This window comes from Oxyura jamaicensis, chromosome Z, assembly GCF_011077185.1.
Source record: "Oxyura jamaicensis isolate SHBP4307 breed ruddy duck chromosome Z, BPBGC_Ojam_1.0, whole genome shotgun sequence".
Taxonomy (NCBI): domain Eukaryota; kingdom Metazoa; phylum Chordata; class Aves; order Anseriformes; family Anatidae; genus Oxyura; species Oxyura jamaicensis.
This window is the reverse complement of record NC_048926.1, coordinates 78,462,978-78,476,438: the sequence shown is the minus strand read 5'-3', so window position 1 is coordinate 78,476,438 and position 13,461 is coordinate 78,462,978. Positions and strand designations below refer to the sequence as shown.

Below are 13,461 nucleotides of genomic sequence, written 5' to 3'. Positions count from 1 at the left end.
TTCCTTCCTTCCTTCCTTCCTTCCTTCCTTCCTTCCTTCCTTCCTTCTCTTTTCACAGAACTTTTTGAGAAACTAGTTTTCAAAATTAGGCACAAAGTACCCGTGACAGAAACTTATCCAATAGTGGGCAGATAGGGCTTTTTTCTGGGCTGCCTCTTGAGTGTCACTATGAATGTAAAACTTTGCAAAGAGAAGGTAATATCAGAGTGGATTGCTCTCAGATATTTGTCTGTACTTCCTTGTGAATATGTCATATTCTGGTTCAACATTTGTACTGCATCATATGGTATTGTCCTGCTTTCTTATGTTAGTTGTATTATGGTTTCTTATTTCGCAAGACTAAGTGTTTCCAAAAAAGATACATAGTCTGTTCTGGAGTAGGACAGTTGCACAAACATATATTTGAACGAGTTCCAATGTTACCTTTTATGGTACTCCCACTTCTGCCAAGGGAAAAAACAAAAAAAAACAACAACAAAAAAATTATTTAACTGCCTAAGTTTTCACAGGTCATGCTGACATAGAATGAAGATTTTTACCAAAATAATATTTGTAGTTTCTTACTGATAATCATTTCCCTGGCTTTGCTCATTTCCACAGAAATCAAAGGCAGTGAAGACCTAATGGGTTATCTAATGCCTTTCTTTGCCTCTCTAGGATTTTTCCTTATAGTATATTTTTCAGTGTTTTGTCTTGTGTTGTAAAGAACAGGACTCCACCATTTCCCCAGGGAAACTTTTCAGCAGCCTAATAGAATTCACCATTAGGAACATTTTCCTTTTGTTCAGCTCGCATTTTCCTTTTCTTCATTTCATTCAGATACCTCAATTTAATGATAATAATCTGACAATCACTCTCTATCGTCTCTCCACATACATTCCCAAACACTCGGAACCTAATTCTGCAGTCATCACTAATGTACAATGTCCTACTGACGATGGAAATTCAATCCTCAGGCACAGTCCTGTGAAGTGCTGGACACATCCTGCAGACCGGTGCAGGTCTCTCCAGCTCAGCACCTCCCCATTGAATTCAGGCCTTTTGCCTTTGTGTTTGAGCCTCTTCATAACATTGTTCTACCTTATTTGACCTAGACATTTGACCTGCTTCTCCCCTTTCTTTTCGACTAATGATGTTGCCCTCAGTGCCCTGGCTGGCTGCTTGCCTCCTCCCTGCCATTTGCATAGGGCATCCTCGCAGCACCGAGTAACAAAACACACACCTTCCCCTTAGCAGGCTAATGTCTAGTTTTCTGCACTACCATGAAAGCAACCCAGATGATCCTCTTCATTTTTGTCAGGTTTATAATAATATATAATTTCAAGTTATAAACTGAAATAACCGACCATAAGGTAAACTCACAGTTGTTAAAATAACTGCAGTTGCTTCTTAGCCAGGAGGTTTGTGTCCCTCCTTTCATTTTGTCCTGCTTTCAAGATTGTGTTCAGATGTTACTAAAAGGAAACTTTAGGAAAAGAAGATATTTGCTTTAGAAGAACAATGTCTGTATAATTCATTCTAAGTTAAAACAGACAAACAAAAAAACACACTGCCACAACCAAAAAAAATAAAACCAAAACCAAAAGCAATAATATTATTATCCTAAAATTCCAGTAGGGAAAAAAAAAAAAAAAAAAAAAAAAAAAGTATTTTTCACTAGGCTTTGTATTTCAATGTCAAATGTAGCTTGGGCTTTGAGCAAAGTAATAGCCAAAAAATAATTAGAGGATAATGTAATTTTGAGTGCAGCTGTCCTGTGGAAACAGCAGGAATTCCACTGATCAGTTGTAAAAATAGGCACAAAAAATTATTTTGGATGTGGAAGCCTGGCGATGACTAGGCTGTTTGACATGAACTACGGAAGTATTCACAATCAGTCTGGGCTAGATTTTGAACTGTATCTGCAAATTAACAGTTATTTGCTCAAGTGCTATAGGTGCCTTTTCATGAGCTCTGCTAAAGCTGCTTGCTAGAGAATTACTTGCAGCTGGATCTCTCTGCTGAAAGTGTCTGCAGTTTTTGGGCTGAGGTATGTAGTGAATCTGAAGGTGAGCCTGGTTTGCTGTGAAAGGTTGTCTGGGGAAAGGAAGGCAGTGGAAGCATCCGTGGTGCTCCCAGTGGTCCTGGGTTTAAGGAATGAGAAGAGGTGGAAGTTTGGTCAAGAGCCATTTTAATATGATTTTTCAGGAGAAAAAAAAAGAAAAAAAAAAAAGAAAGGAAAAGAAAAGAAAAGAAATCAATGTTCTTGTGATCTTGAATGGGAAAAAATCTGTGAAGAACATCTCTTGGTTTTAGTTCTCGTCCTGTTGCTATCTTTTATTACATTCCATAACTCCTCTGGGAGCTGTCTTGTTTTTATTTCTTATTTGACCTGACATAAGTATCTCTCCATTTTACAAGAAGGCATTTATTTGTTTCACTGATATCTAAATTTCCTTCTTGCTATCTGCCTCAGGCCTGTGTTGTATTATCTCAGGACAGAGACCTATGTATATATTGCACTCTCATGCCCCCCCCAGCCTGTGAGCAACATCTGTAAATTATCATCACTCAATAGTTTAGCCAAAGAGTCCACTGGTATTGGAAGGGATTCCAACTTGTTTTATACCTGTCTGCATATCAGAACTCTCCTGTTTCCTTTGACTATGCAATGAATGTTAACAATCTGTACAATTTCATAATTTATTTGATTAATGAAAATGTATATATTTTTGGTTTTAATATGTACTTATTTTGACACAAATTTTAAAGGTCTTGTTTTTTTGGGGGGGACATTTCTACTCACTCAAAAATCAGCTTCTAATAAAATCATGGTTACTTAAAAGTAAATTTGATGGAAGAGTGCACTGTAGTTGCTACTTTTCTTTGCACCTATGGGAAATCTATATCAAAACTTTCATCCTTAGACTTTGTTTTAGGGGTGATATCATTGTATATGGAGCAGAGAAACCTCTCTTGCCATAGGTTTCAGTTGCATAGTAGTGCAACTGAATGGTCACTTGAATGTTTAATTTAATGCCCGCTTATGTAGAAACATGTCAGCTACTCGTGCATAAAACCAGCTTCTGGAATCACCTATTTTTTATCTCATTCTTTGACAAGGCCCAAATTTACTTAGTTTATGAAATCTAAGCACTCTGTTTTACTACAAATAAGTGTATATCACTGAAAACCTCTTTTCCTAGCCTAGTGGTTACAGCTTTCAAATTTTTAGCCTGGTTTCCATGGTACAATCCTTGCTTTTACAGAAACTCTTTGTATATTATAAACTTTACCCATCCAGTCCTCTAATGTTATTTGCAGCCTGGCAATATTTTGCTACTGAAGTTTTGTGGTAGAGAATTCAGAATTGTTGCGATATCTTTCGTATCTTCTATCCCACACATAAAAGATTTGGTACTTCTCCAGCCTGTGATTTGGTGACATTCTGTAGGAACCCAAAGATAACTGGGTATTTGTTTGTTTTCTGTCAAATTGCATTGAAATTCTTGCTTCTTGCCCACTGGCATCCAAGTTTTCAGAAATAATAGGCACGTGTTCTTGCTGCTGAAGTAAACAGAAGTGGACCTTTACAAAAGAGATTTTCAAATATTATACATTAATACTGTGATTACCAAAGCTTCACATTATTTTCCTGTTCATATCACTGAAGAAATATTGCAAAAAAGTAACAAGATCAGTAGGAGATGAGGGTTTTTTTTGGTGGTGGTGGTGGTGAAGAACACTTTTCTTGCATGTTCTGATTACATAGAAAAGCAAAACTGCAGGAAGCGACACTGGAGCTCAAAGGAGATATTTGCATGAGTGTCTCACAACCCTCTTTGGGTTTTCAAGTCTGTTCTCTTATTTAGTCAAGGGACTTTATAAACACTTGTTTTAGGAAGCTTGGCAATCCATGGGAAAATACTGGTCTTGACTATGCTGTGTTTTCTGGAGTCTGAAACTCTAACGCGAACCTGACTTGACAAGAAATTGATTTTCATATTCTAAATGAAGAGCATTGGGAACTTAATTGTCTTTACATAGCATGTAGGAGAAGGATCACATATAGATGCTTTACAAAGTTATCAATCTCTTAAACACTCCCCATACGCGGAATAAGTTTTTGTATATACCTATCTAAATATGGCACTGCTGGGATGTGTACATGCAGGTATGTGTGTAAATGTGTGTACACATATTCACATGTGTATATAAACAGATATCATCTCTGAGATTTCTTAAGCATATGTATCTGTCATAGTACTGAGAATTCCCAATTTCTCTTCCTGGTAAAGACAATCAACCCAAATCAACCTATTTTCTTGTTTATACAGTTAAAGTCATCAGACTAGGAATAACATCATGTAAATCAGTGGGAAAGCAAACAAACAAACAAACAAACAAAACAAATGTAGGAGACTAAGATATAAGCTCAGTTCTGTTCCTTGTGGTGCATCAAAAATATATAATTTGCCATTTGGCAAATAGTTGCACATGCAAGAGTCCCCTTCAGGGTATAAGGGTGACTCACATACATAACATTTAACACAGATGCTGCTGCACTGAGGTCTTGTTTGATGAATTCCCCTTACAGTTACATTTGTGCCAGTGATGGACAGCCCTTGCACAGGTGAAATCCTGTTACAGATCAGCCTGGAGAAGCATTTACTTCAGAGATGATTTTTTTTGTTTGTTTGGTTGGTTTTTTTTTGGACAGTGGAGCACAGGTGTGGGGATTGTCATTACAAAGTGCTCTGCATAGACTGATGCTTTGACAGAGATTATCCAGGAAGGATAAATACAGCAGAAGCCACATTGCAGATTACCACGTTTGTGATCTACCCTGCATTCCCAACTTGCTTTTCAAAGGGCTAGGCCATTTGGGATTCTCCCCTTGAATGGTTCTTTGTCTTTTGGTATGAAACTTAGCTGAGGGATTCCCATGTTGAGTGACATGATTAAGGAAGCAACCAAAATTTTTGTTCTTATCTGCAATGATGTTACTGGGAAAGCAAGGCAAACAGGAAAGCCACGTCCATGCCCCCCCAGTCTGCTGAAATGTTCAAGCTTGACCTGACACTAAAGGCGCCAGACCTGCAGACCCATGGGCCGCAGAGCTGCCGTTCATGGCAGATTTCTGCAGAGCAGCGAGCAGGGATCCACTCAGATCTGTGCCTCTGACCACTGCTAATGCCTGCTGGCAAACAGCCTCATGCACATGCTTCCCCATGCACGCACCCTTCACGCCACTGAGCTCCTCAGAGGGAGGCACCCTGGTGGGATTGCCCACATCAGGAACACACGGTGCCTTTTCTTTGTGGCACTTCTACAAATGCAGGCAGCAAATGTCTCTGGCACCACAGCCTGCAGCTGGAATGCAGAGCCAACAGGTAAGCTACTTTAACATACAGGCAGATTTGTGCAGTGAAGGATTAGCAGGTCCTCAAGGTGTAATGCAGTTTGTGGATGTGGTTCATTTCTTAAGGGAAAAAAAAAAAAAAAAAAAAAGCAACAGTGAGTATGTTTTTAAAATGATTACCAAAGCATTTCTGAGAAAAACTTTATTATTTTGTACTTTATATACCCACTTAATTTTAAAATGCAAAACAAATTTACTTAACTTCAGAGAATGGCAATATCTGGAGGATACTGATCATGGATGTGTTTGCCTACACGACACTCACAGAGCTTTGAAATGGGAAAAAAAGACTGAATGGCTTCATGTTATGAATGTTATTGTCTTGAAGGTATAGATGGCAAATTTCTCTCCATCTTTCTCTTCCTTAGACAAGTCTGAATTTTGTCACAACTTCAGAATGGCAGCTTGTGCTAACTGCAGTCTTACAATGAATAATTCAGTACTGCTTGTACCAGAAGTTCAGTTTTTAGCCAGTCATACAAATATTTTGTTAAGGTAATGTTCAAGTGCAACAATATTTGTCCTGATAATTGTATATAATGAATGCTGAACAAGATGGGCTCTTTCATATCACTTAGAGTAATCAAAACTCTTAAAAGACTATTTTTCAACCCTAAATTTTGCTGCATATTTACATCTATGTATTATGTATTTCTAATGCTTAACTCTGGGTCATGGTTAATAGTCTGGTTTTGATTCTGTGTGTATTGATTCTGTGTATTGGAGCTAATCTAACTGCCTCTGGTAGTTAAAAGGAAATGACCTCACAGAAGGAAAAACATTAAAGCTCAAGAGGAAAAATGACACTTGCTTTTGTAAAGGAGGGTGGAATACTGTCCCGCCTAAAAATGCAACTCCCTACTTTCTCCTGCTAAAAATACTACAAAGCATAAGAAGCATCAGGTTCTTTCTGATATGAAGTTGTTGCTCACATACAAACCCATCTTCTCAGTTTGCTTCTGGAGGAAGGAGTCATTCCTGTTTTCCTCATGCAGATACTGAGGCATGGGATTTTTCTAAACCTGTGTAGGAGTGGAGTATATACACTAGATTTCATGTCTTCGTACAAAAAAGACTTGCATCATACATGTGTTTTACACTTGTGAATATGTACAAAAATATTTAGGTTGCTTGTATCTACGTGTTCACAGAAGAGTTTATTCTGATTAGAATCAGGATGTTCGGGGCTTTGGCTGGTAAAATGGTAACAACAATTGTATAAAAAAATCAAACCAAAATGGATACTTTGCAGTCCTGAAAAATTCTCATATAATTTACTCATGATTTTGTGCCCAGCAAGCATATTTTCAAAGGACACCTTTTGTATGAACCTCCACTTATAACAATATCTATTTCATAATGCCTTAAAACAATATACTTACTCAGAGGTAGTAAGCCTCACAGTCTCTTGGCAAAGCGTAAATGATCTTTTTATTCCTATTTCCTGGGCATTGAGGTATACACAGAAGTAAAGAGTTTACTGGAGGTCAAATTCAAGGGACCACAGCTGGGGTTGAAACCAGGGCTTTCCCAGTGCTCTTTCTCTACTTAGGGCACTTTATATTCCTACTTGAGTTGTCCTTTTACTCTAACACAAATGAATTTTTTATGACAAGAAATTTAAAGAGCAAAATATCTGAAACATGAACGTGTAGTTATTTTTGTGTTCAGCTATCTATAAACTGGAAGATTCCTCTTCTTTTGGTACATGAGTACATATATGCACCATTGCATTTTACACAGAATGAAAGAGAGGTGGTCTTGTTCTACAAAGTTTTAGTTAAACAAGAAAAATGAGCTTGCTTTGCAACAACCATCCTTTTCTAATGCACTTAATAATTCTCTGTTTCAGAGCAGTATGTGGCTAGTGACTTATCTTCCTGAGGAGAGTGACGGAGATGTCTGTTTGGAATTATTCCTGGAATTAGACCAGCATGAGGTCTCCTCTACCAATCTAAGGTAATATTGCTGAAAGGCAAGAAATCCAAAGTGATGTATGCCCAGATGACCGTGCATTGACAGTGTCAAGCTTGGCAAAAGTTCTGTATGCCTGAAGACAAAAAAAAGGCCGGGAGATTGGGTAACCCCAGGGAGGTCATCACTCTATGAGGCACTGCAAACACAAATTCCTTCCCAAGGGATATTTAGTCAGTGGAAACAAAAGCTTCTCTACGAAGTGGACAGGTTTTACTAACAGTTGTAGCCCCGACTTCTGCCACCATGAAGCTCCTTCTTGAGGATGATAGCTAGTTATCTCCTTGCCAATGCACAGCATAACAACAAATACAAGAGCACTGAAATTCTGCTCTCCTTTAACCCACATACCATAGGAGGTTCCCGTTGCAGTCATTTTGTGTCAGGGTGAGCCTGATCTAAAAGGAGAGCAGAAGCAGCCCTACTCAGACTTACACACAGGAGTAAGACAAGTATGATTTGCCAAGTGATATGCATGAAAACTAATTTGCTTGCTGGAGGATGATCTTTTGAAATGTTTTCTTTAAATGACTGCTGCTTAAAAGCATCAGAAAAGGCACCCAGGTCTGAGGTATATCTGCCTCATTCCCCTTCCTCGAGGTTGCATAAATTATGTATGCCCTTGTCACTTTGGATAAGAGTCTGATCTCAGAACGATATTATTACGTAATAACTTTCACTAATTGTTTCTCCCTTTAGAGTATTTAAAAAACTGGTTGTATTGACAATAATAAAGGTTAATGAATGGCTGTTAAGATATCTGTAGTACAAAATGAAATAGTAACCATTTCTGTTAATAATTTAAGTGAGACAAATTCAGAATGATTTTAATGATATTATGGGTACATTACGTGTGTTTTTTTTTTTTAACCTCGTTTGGGAGGGGGAATAACTTTCACGTTTTTCTACATTTATGCAACCTGATAAACCTCCATCAGGGCACTCAAGTTATTATGAAAAAACACATTAAAATACCCTGAAACACAATTCCAAATGATGCAAATCCTTCACGTTCAGAAATTCAAAAGTTTGACTTGATTTTAGTTGGAGCTCTGTAAACAAGGGCTGAAAATCCAGGTTCTTAGTAATAAGGAAATCCTGACTCCAAAAACACAGAGGACAAAACCAAACACATTTTAAGAAAAAAATTAAACAAATATTTTTTCTGCAACTTGGTTAGATATTTCATCTAGTTTCATCATGTATATGCAAGTTAATATAAAGTTAATAAATGTCTTATGTACTAGAAATCACCTGTGAGATTTATGACTGTCTTAACACTTCTTAAAGACAGATGCTGCCTCATTTTCTAATATCGGTTTCAATGGCATACTTGTTGCCAAGTCAAAATATGTTATATATATATACAGTTCTCATTATTTAAGGGGAATTATGCAAATAATTATGTATATATTTATAATCCGATGTATGTACATCTCACTCTGATTTTCAATGGCCTCTAATTCTAGAAGTGAATTAAATGCTTATATTGTTTTGAGGTGCTTGCTTGAAGTGTATATTATTCTTAACACAATTGACTTGTCAGTCTCTTACTTTGCTTAAACAGCATTTTATTTATTTAAAGTGCAACAAAACACTTAATCTCTGTAGTATTTTTAACTGTAGCACCACTCTTACTCTGTGAAAGCACCAAAGAGATCTCAAACTGACTTTGATATTATTAGATTTTCTTAGATACATGTAGCTCAGTTACTGGTCTTCTATGGTACAAACAGAAATAATAGAAAAAATATAGCATAACCACAACATGACAAAGGAAAGTTTCCTAAAAAATTCAGCTTCTTGGGAAATAGTGAGTGTCTTCATTTAAATACAGAGTACACATACGCATGCAAATTACTTTGCTCAGCTGTACTAGTGCTTCTCAGGAGCAGTTTTGCTGAAGTTTCATGTAAATTCCATTGTAGTAATGTCTTACACTGTGGATTGCATCATATATCTTGGGGATACAGTAAGAACCAGAATGCTAACCATCTGCATCTAGTTTGCCTTGCTGCCCCAAAACAGTTTGGATAGCATAAATTTTGTGTTCATCTGGACTGACTTGGGTCAGTAAGGTATCTCAAGCTGATGTGGTATTTTTTCATCTTCTAAAGAACTGAGATTTCTTTGACAAAATGCCAACAGGTAATTGCTTACAGATATTTTGATAAAATACTTAGAGAACCAGCTGCTGCTACTTCTTTTTTTTTTTTTTTATTTTTATTTTTTTTTTTTCCTAATGTATCTTGAGTGTTTCATTGCAAAGTAGCACATCTTGAGTAGGAGTGTGGAGTGCCCTCACCCAGGAACTGCCCCTTCCTGGCAGTTGGGGTCTTTGTCTGCAGAGATAAGATCTAGAGGTAGCTGATAATAAGGACAGGCACAAGTATGTAGACAGAATTTAGGCTGTCTGAATTTAGTTCAGTTTAATCTATGTAACTCATTCATTTTGACATCTCTTCTGGCTCTGCCAAATAAGTCTGGTGGTGAACCTGTGATAGGTACGTGTACAGAGAGCTAAATTTATCACAAATAAAGCTAATTTATTGAAAAGCCAGGGTGCCAAGCAAAGCTGTGGCATCGCTGGAGGTGGCATAAGCAAAATCATCTTCTCTCCTGCTGCCACCACCAGCAGAACCTACCACTTGCTTCTTTTAAGCATCATTATGAAATGAAACGGCCCTGTGGTGAAATGGCCCATCCTGTTTTTAGTAACAGGTTTTAGTAACCACGATGAAAGAAAATGGTAAAACATGTATCAGAGATATCTCCAAATCAGTTCTTCATGCATGCTTTTACTTCATAACTACTTTTCAATTTTAATTCATTGATTTGTTATAGTCTGCACCATTAGTCATGACTCTTACAAGTCCTCCAAGAACTACGTGTTATGGGAACGGGCACTCCTTACATCACCACTTGACAGAAAAAAAAAGGTAGTGTGCATTAAAGTATATGTGGTAAAGATGAAACAAAACAAAACAAAACAAAAACCCACAAGCACTTCCCCTTGCATGAAGACCTTGGAAAGTTGTAAGTTTGGAAGTTTTGTAGTAAGTCTATATAGCAAAAGATTCATTAGAAGAGAATTGCACAGTAAAGCTTTTGAAGCGTAAGAATTAAAGCTTCCTTTGTAACTGTCACATACATTTTTTTTTTTTTTTAATTTATTCAATGAATGGATTTGGATCGTAAGATCTTCAAAGCCATGGTGCAGGTGTCTTTAACTTAAGTCAAAAGAGTTGCCAAAACTGGGGTTGGGCACAGTCTGTGCATGATGGGCAGAGAGATCAACAGGGTCTGCTCCAAGTGCTATGGTGGGCTTGGCACATTCTCCTGAAACACCCTTTGAACCACACGTTTTCTCTCTGTAGACCAACAGGAATGAGCTTTTGCAACTCCAAGGGAATTTAATTTGCAATATGGGTATTTGTTTGATATCTGTGTGTGGCAGTTTTACATTGCTATGCAGATGAACCCCACCACAACCAGTATATTACTACCCCTCCTCAAAGAAAAAGAGGAAGAAATTATGAAGGAAAGGGCTCAAGGGTTGAGATAAGGAAAGGAATATCACCCACAAATTATTGCCATGGCCAAAACAGACTCAGAGTTTGAAGATTAATGTAATTTATTATCTACCACTAGTTCATTAGAACGGTGAGAAACTAAAAACAAACTAAAACCACTTTCCACCCCATCTACTATCTTCCAACTCCTCCCCCTGAGTGGCGCCGGAAAACGGGGACTGGGGGCTGTGGTCAGTTCCTGATGTTTCATCTCCACTCTTCCTTCAAGGTCACTCTCTGCCCCTGCTCCACATGGGATCCCTCCCACAGCAGAGGGGTGGGATTAGATGGTCTTTAAGGTCCCTTCCAGCCCAAATCATTCTGTAATTCTGTGAAATCAACTTTCTGAAAGTTGTGTTTATAGGTGTTTTTTTTTTGTTTGTTTGTTTGCTAGTTTTTTTTGCTGTTGTTTGTTTTTTCCCTTAGTTATATATTCACACTTTCACCACAGAGAGAATGCTGTGAATATACATGTATGTATAGAAACAAATACAGGAGAAGACAGAATCTAGTGCATTTTTAAGCATGGGGCAGAAAGAACAGGCTTCGAGAGGTCTGCTTGAAGCCTGCAAGACCAGTTCTTGTGTTCAGGGCTGCTCTTTTTAGTATTAACTCATTCTCTGTACTGTAATGCTTTTATTAAATAGCAAGAAGTCTTGTGTTGTTTATGTATCCTGTTCAAGAAAGTAAATCTAATGCAGTAGGGAAGTCATTGACTGATGTTCACTAATTCCAGATCCATTTAGCATCTGGAATGTCATGTCACCATATTTTTGTTGATAGCTAAGCTGCCATCAATTACTTCTGAAAAATGAGAGTGGAACTGTTAAGTGTTCAAGTTGAGTCCAGTGGGTCACCATTTAGTGAATATAATGTCTTAGTTCTGTGTTTAGAAAAATATCAGCATCTACTCATAGGAAAACAGTGGCATTTGCTTTTATACCGCATTTTTTTCTAATACATTATGGAACCACGGACTCATAAAATAACAGGGTCATAGAAAATCTAAAGCTGGAAGGAACCCACAAGGATCACTGATTCCAGCTCCTGGCTCCACACAGGACCACCCAAAAATCAAACCACATGTCAGAGACCATTTTCCAAATTCTTCTTGAACTCCAGGAGGCTCAGAGCCATGACCACTAACCTGGAGAGCCTGTTCATTGCCTGACCACTATCTTGGTGAAGAACCTTTCCCTAACACCCAGCCTGATCCTCCCCTGTCCCAGCTCCATGCCATTCCCTTGGGTCCTGTCACTGTCCCTAGAGAGCAGAGATCAGTGTCTGCCTCTCTACTCCTCTCATGAGGAATGCAGTACAAATCTAATTTTTGCCAATTTCAGAAATAGAGAAAATTAATTTGGTTATAAGGGTTGCATGCAAAAGCATACATACTTGCACATATATAAATGATGGTCAGATTTTGACAGAAGATTATTTCTGCCCACTATCACCAGTAACATAAAGTAGGATGAAAACCACTGTACGGCAGAGCCTTCCAAAACTAACAACAATCCCAGAGCAGATCAGTAAGCCCAAGAAAAGAGAATATACGGTGAATAAACCAAAACCCACCCATTTGGATTTATCCTCCCATTTGCAAACTGTGTAACATCTCACAGAGGACTTCTAGTGGCTACAACTGTTAGCTACCTTTTGCATTTGAGGCTGACGAATACCTTGCATCATTTTCAAGAAATATTTTACACGTCTATCAGCCATTGACTGTAATTTGCTCCACTCTCCGGTGTATGAATAGCTAAGAAAGTAGCATACTGGAAGAAACAGCCATGGTAACAGTAAATTTTAAACAAATATTACCAAGCTCTTACCAATGCTTGTCATTCACACTTAAGAATATGAGTGTTCCTGCCATAGCATTAATCCAGTTGTAGGCAGGAAACATATTGCGTTACTTACATAGCCAAAAATACAGAACAGATTTACAAACAATTATCACAGTTATTTATTGAGTACTTGTAAATAACAAGTATATCAAAGATGACAGAATAATTTGCAAGCAGAGATATGTATTTATGTTAGTCTTAACATACATTTATATCATTGTGTTATCTGTTGTTAATGCCCTCCTCCGCTCTACACCTTGCACTCTGGCCATTTAGCTGGTACTAACTTCACTAAATGTGCCCTTCAAATCCTTGCAGCAGGTGCAGCCTTGGGCACAACCTTGCGTCTGCTATTACAGTAATTCCCCGTTTGTTTTCTAGTCATGTCACCTCCTTTGTTAAGCATTGTGCACATGTGCATTGCTTACTTCCTGAGCATGTGCAGCTCCAGGCGGAAGTTCTGCTACAGATTTTACATGTGCCTTAATTTGTATGTTCCCAAGGTTGACACTCTTGTAGGATATTCTTCGTAATCACACAGCTACTGCAGGGGGTGGTTGCTTTCCTGGTCTCATAAACTTGTGGTGGGAATGGGTATGGAAGGTGTGATGTATGGATGGGTCACCTTCAGGCCTGTTTCTCTTGTCTCTGGTTTATTTTCAAAATT

The 13,461-nt window shown here is 38.0% G+C and overlaps 1 long non-coding RNA gene across 4 annotated transcripts in view; it reads left to right on the top strand.

Moving 5' to 3' along the window:
* LOC118156028 overlaps positions 1-13,461 on the top strand; it is a 110,866-nt gene that overhangs the window by 39,409 nt on the left and 57,996 nt on the right. For all 4 annotated transcript variants that reach the window (XR_004746117.1, XR_004746115.1, XR_004746114.1 and 1 more), the window contains exon 3: positions 7,254-7,360. This is a non-coding gene — a long non-coding RNA (uncharacterized LOC118156028). The remainder of the gene's footprint in view (positions 1-7,253; positions 7,361-13,461) is intronic.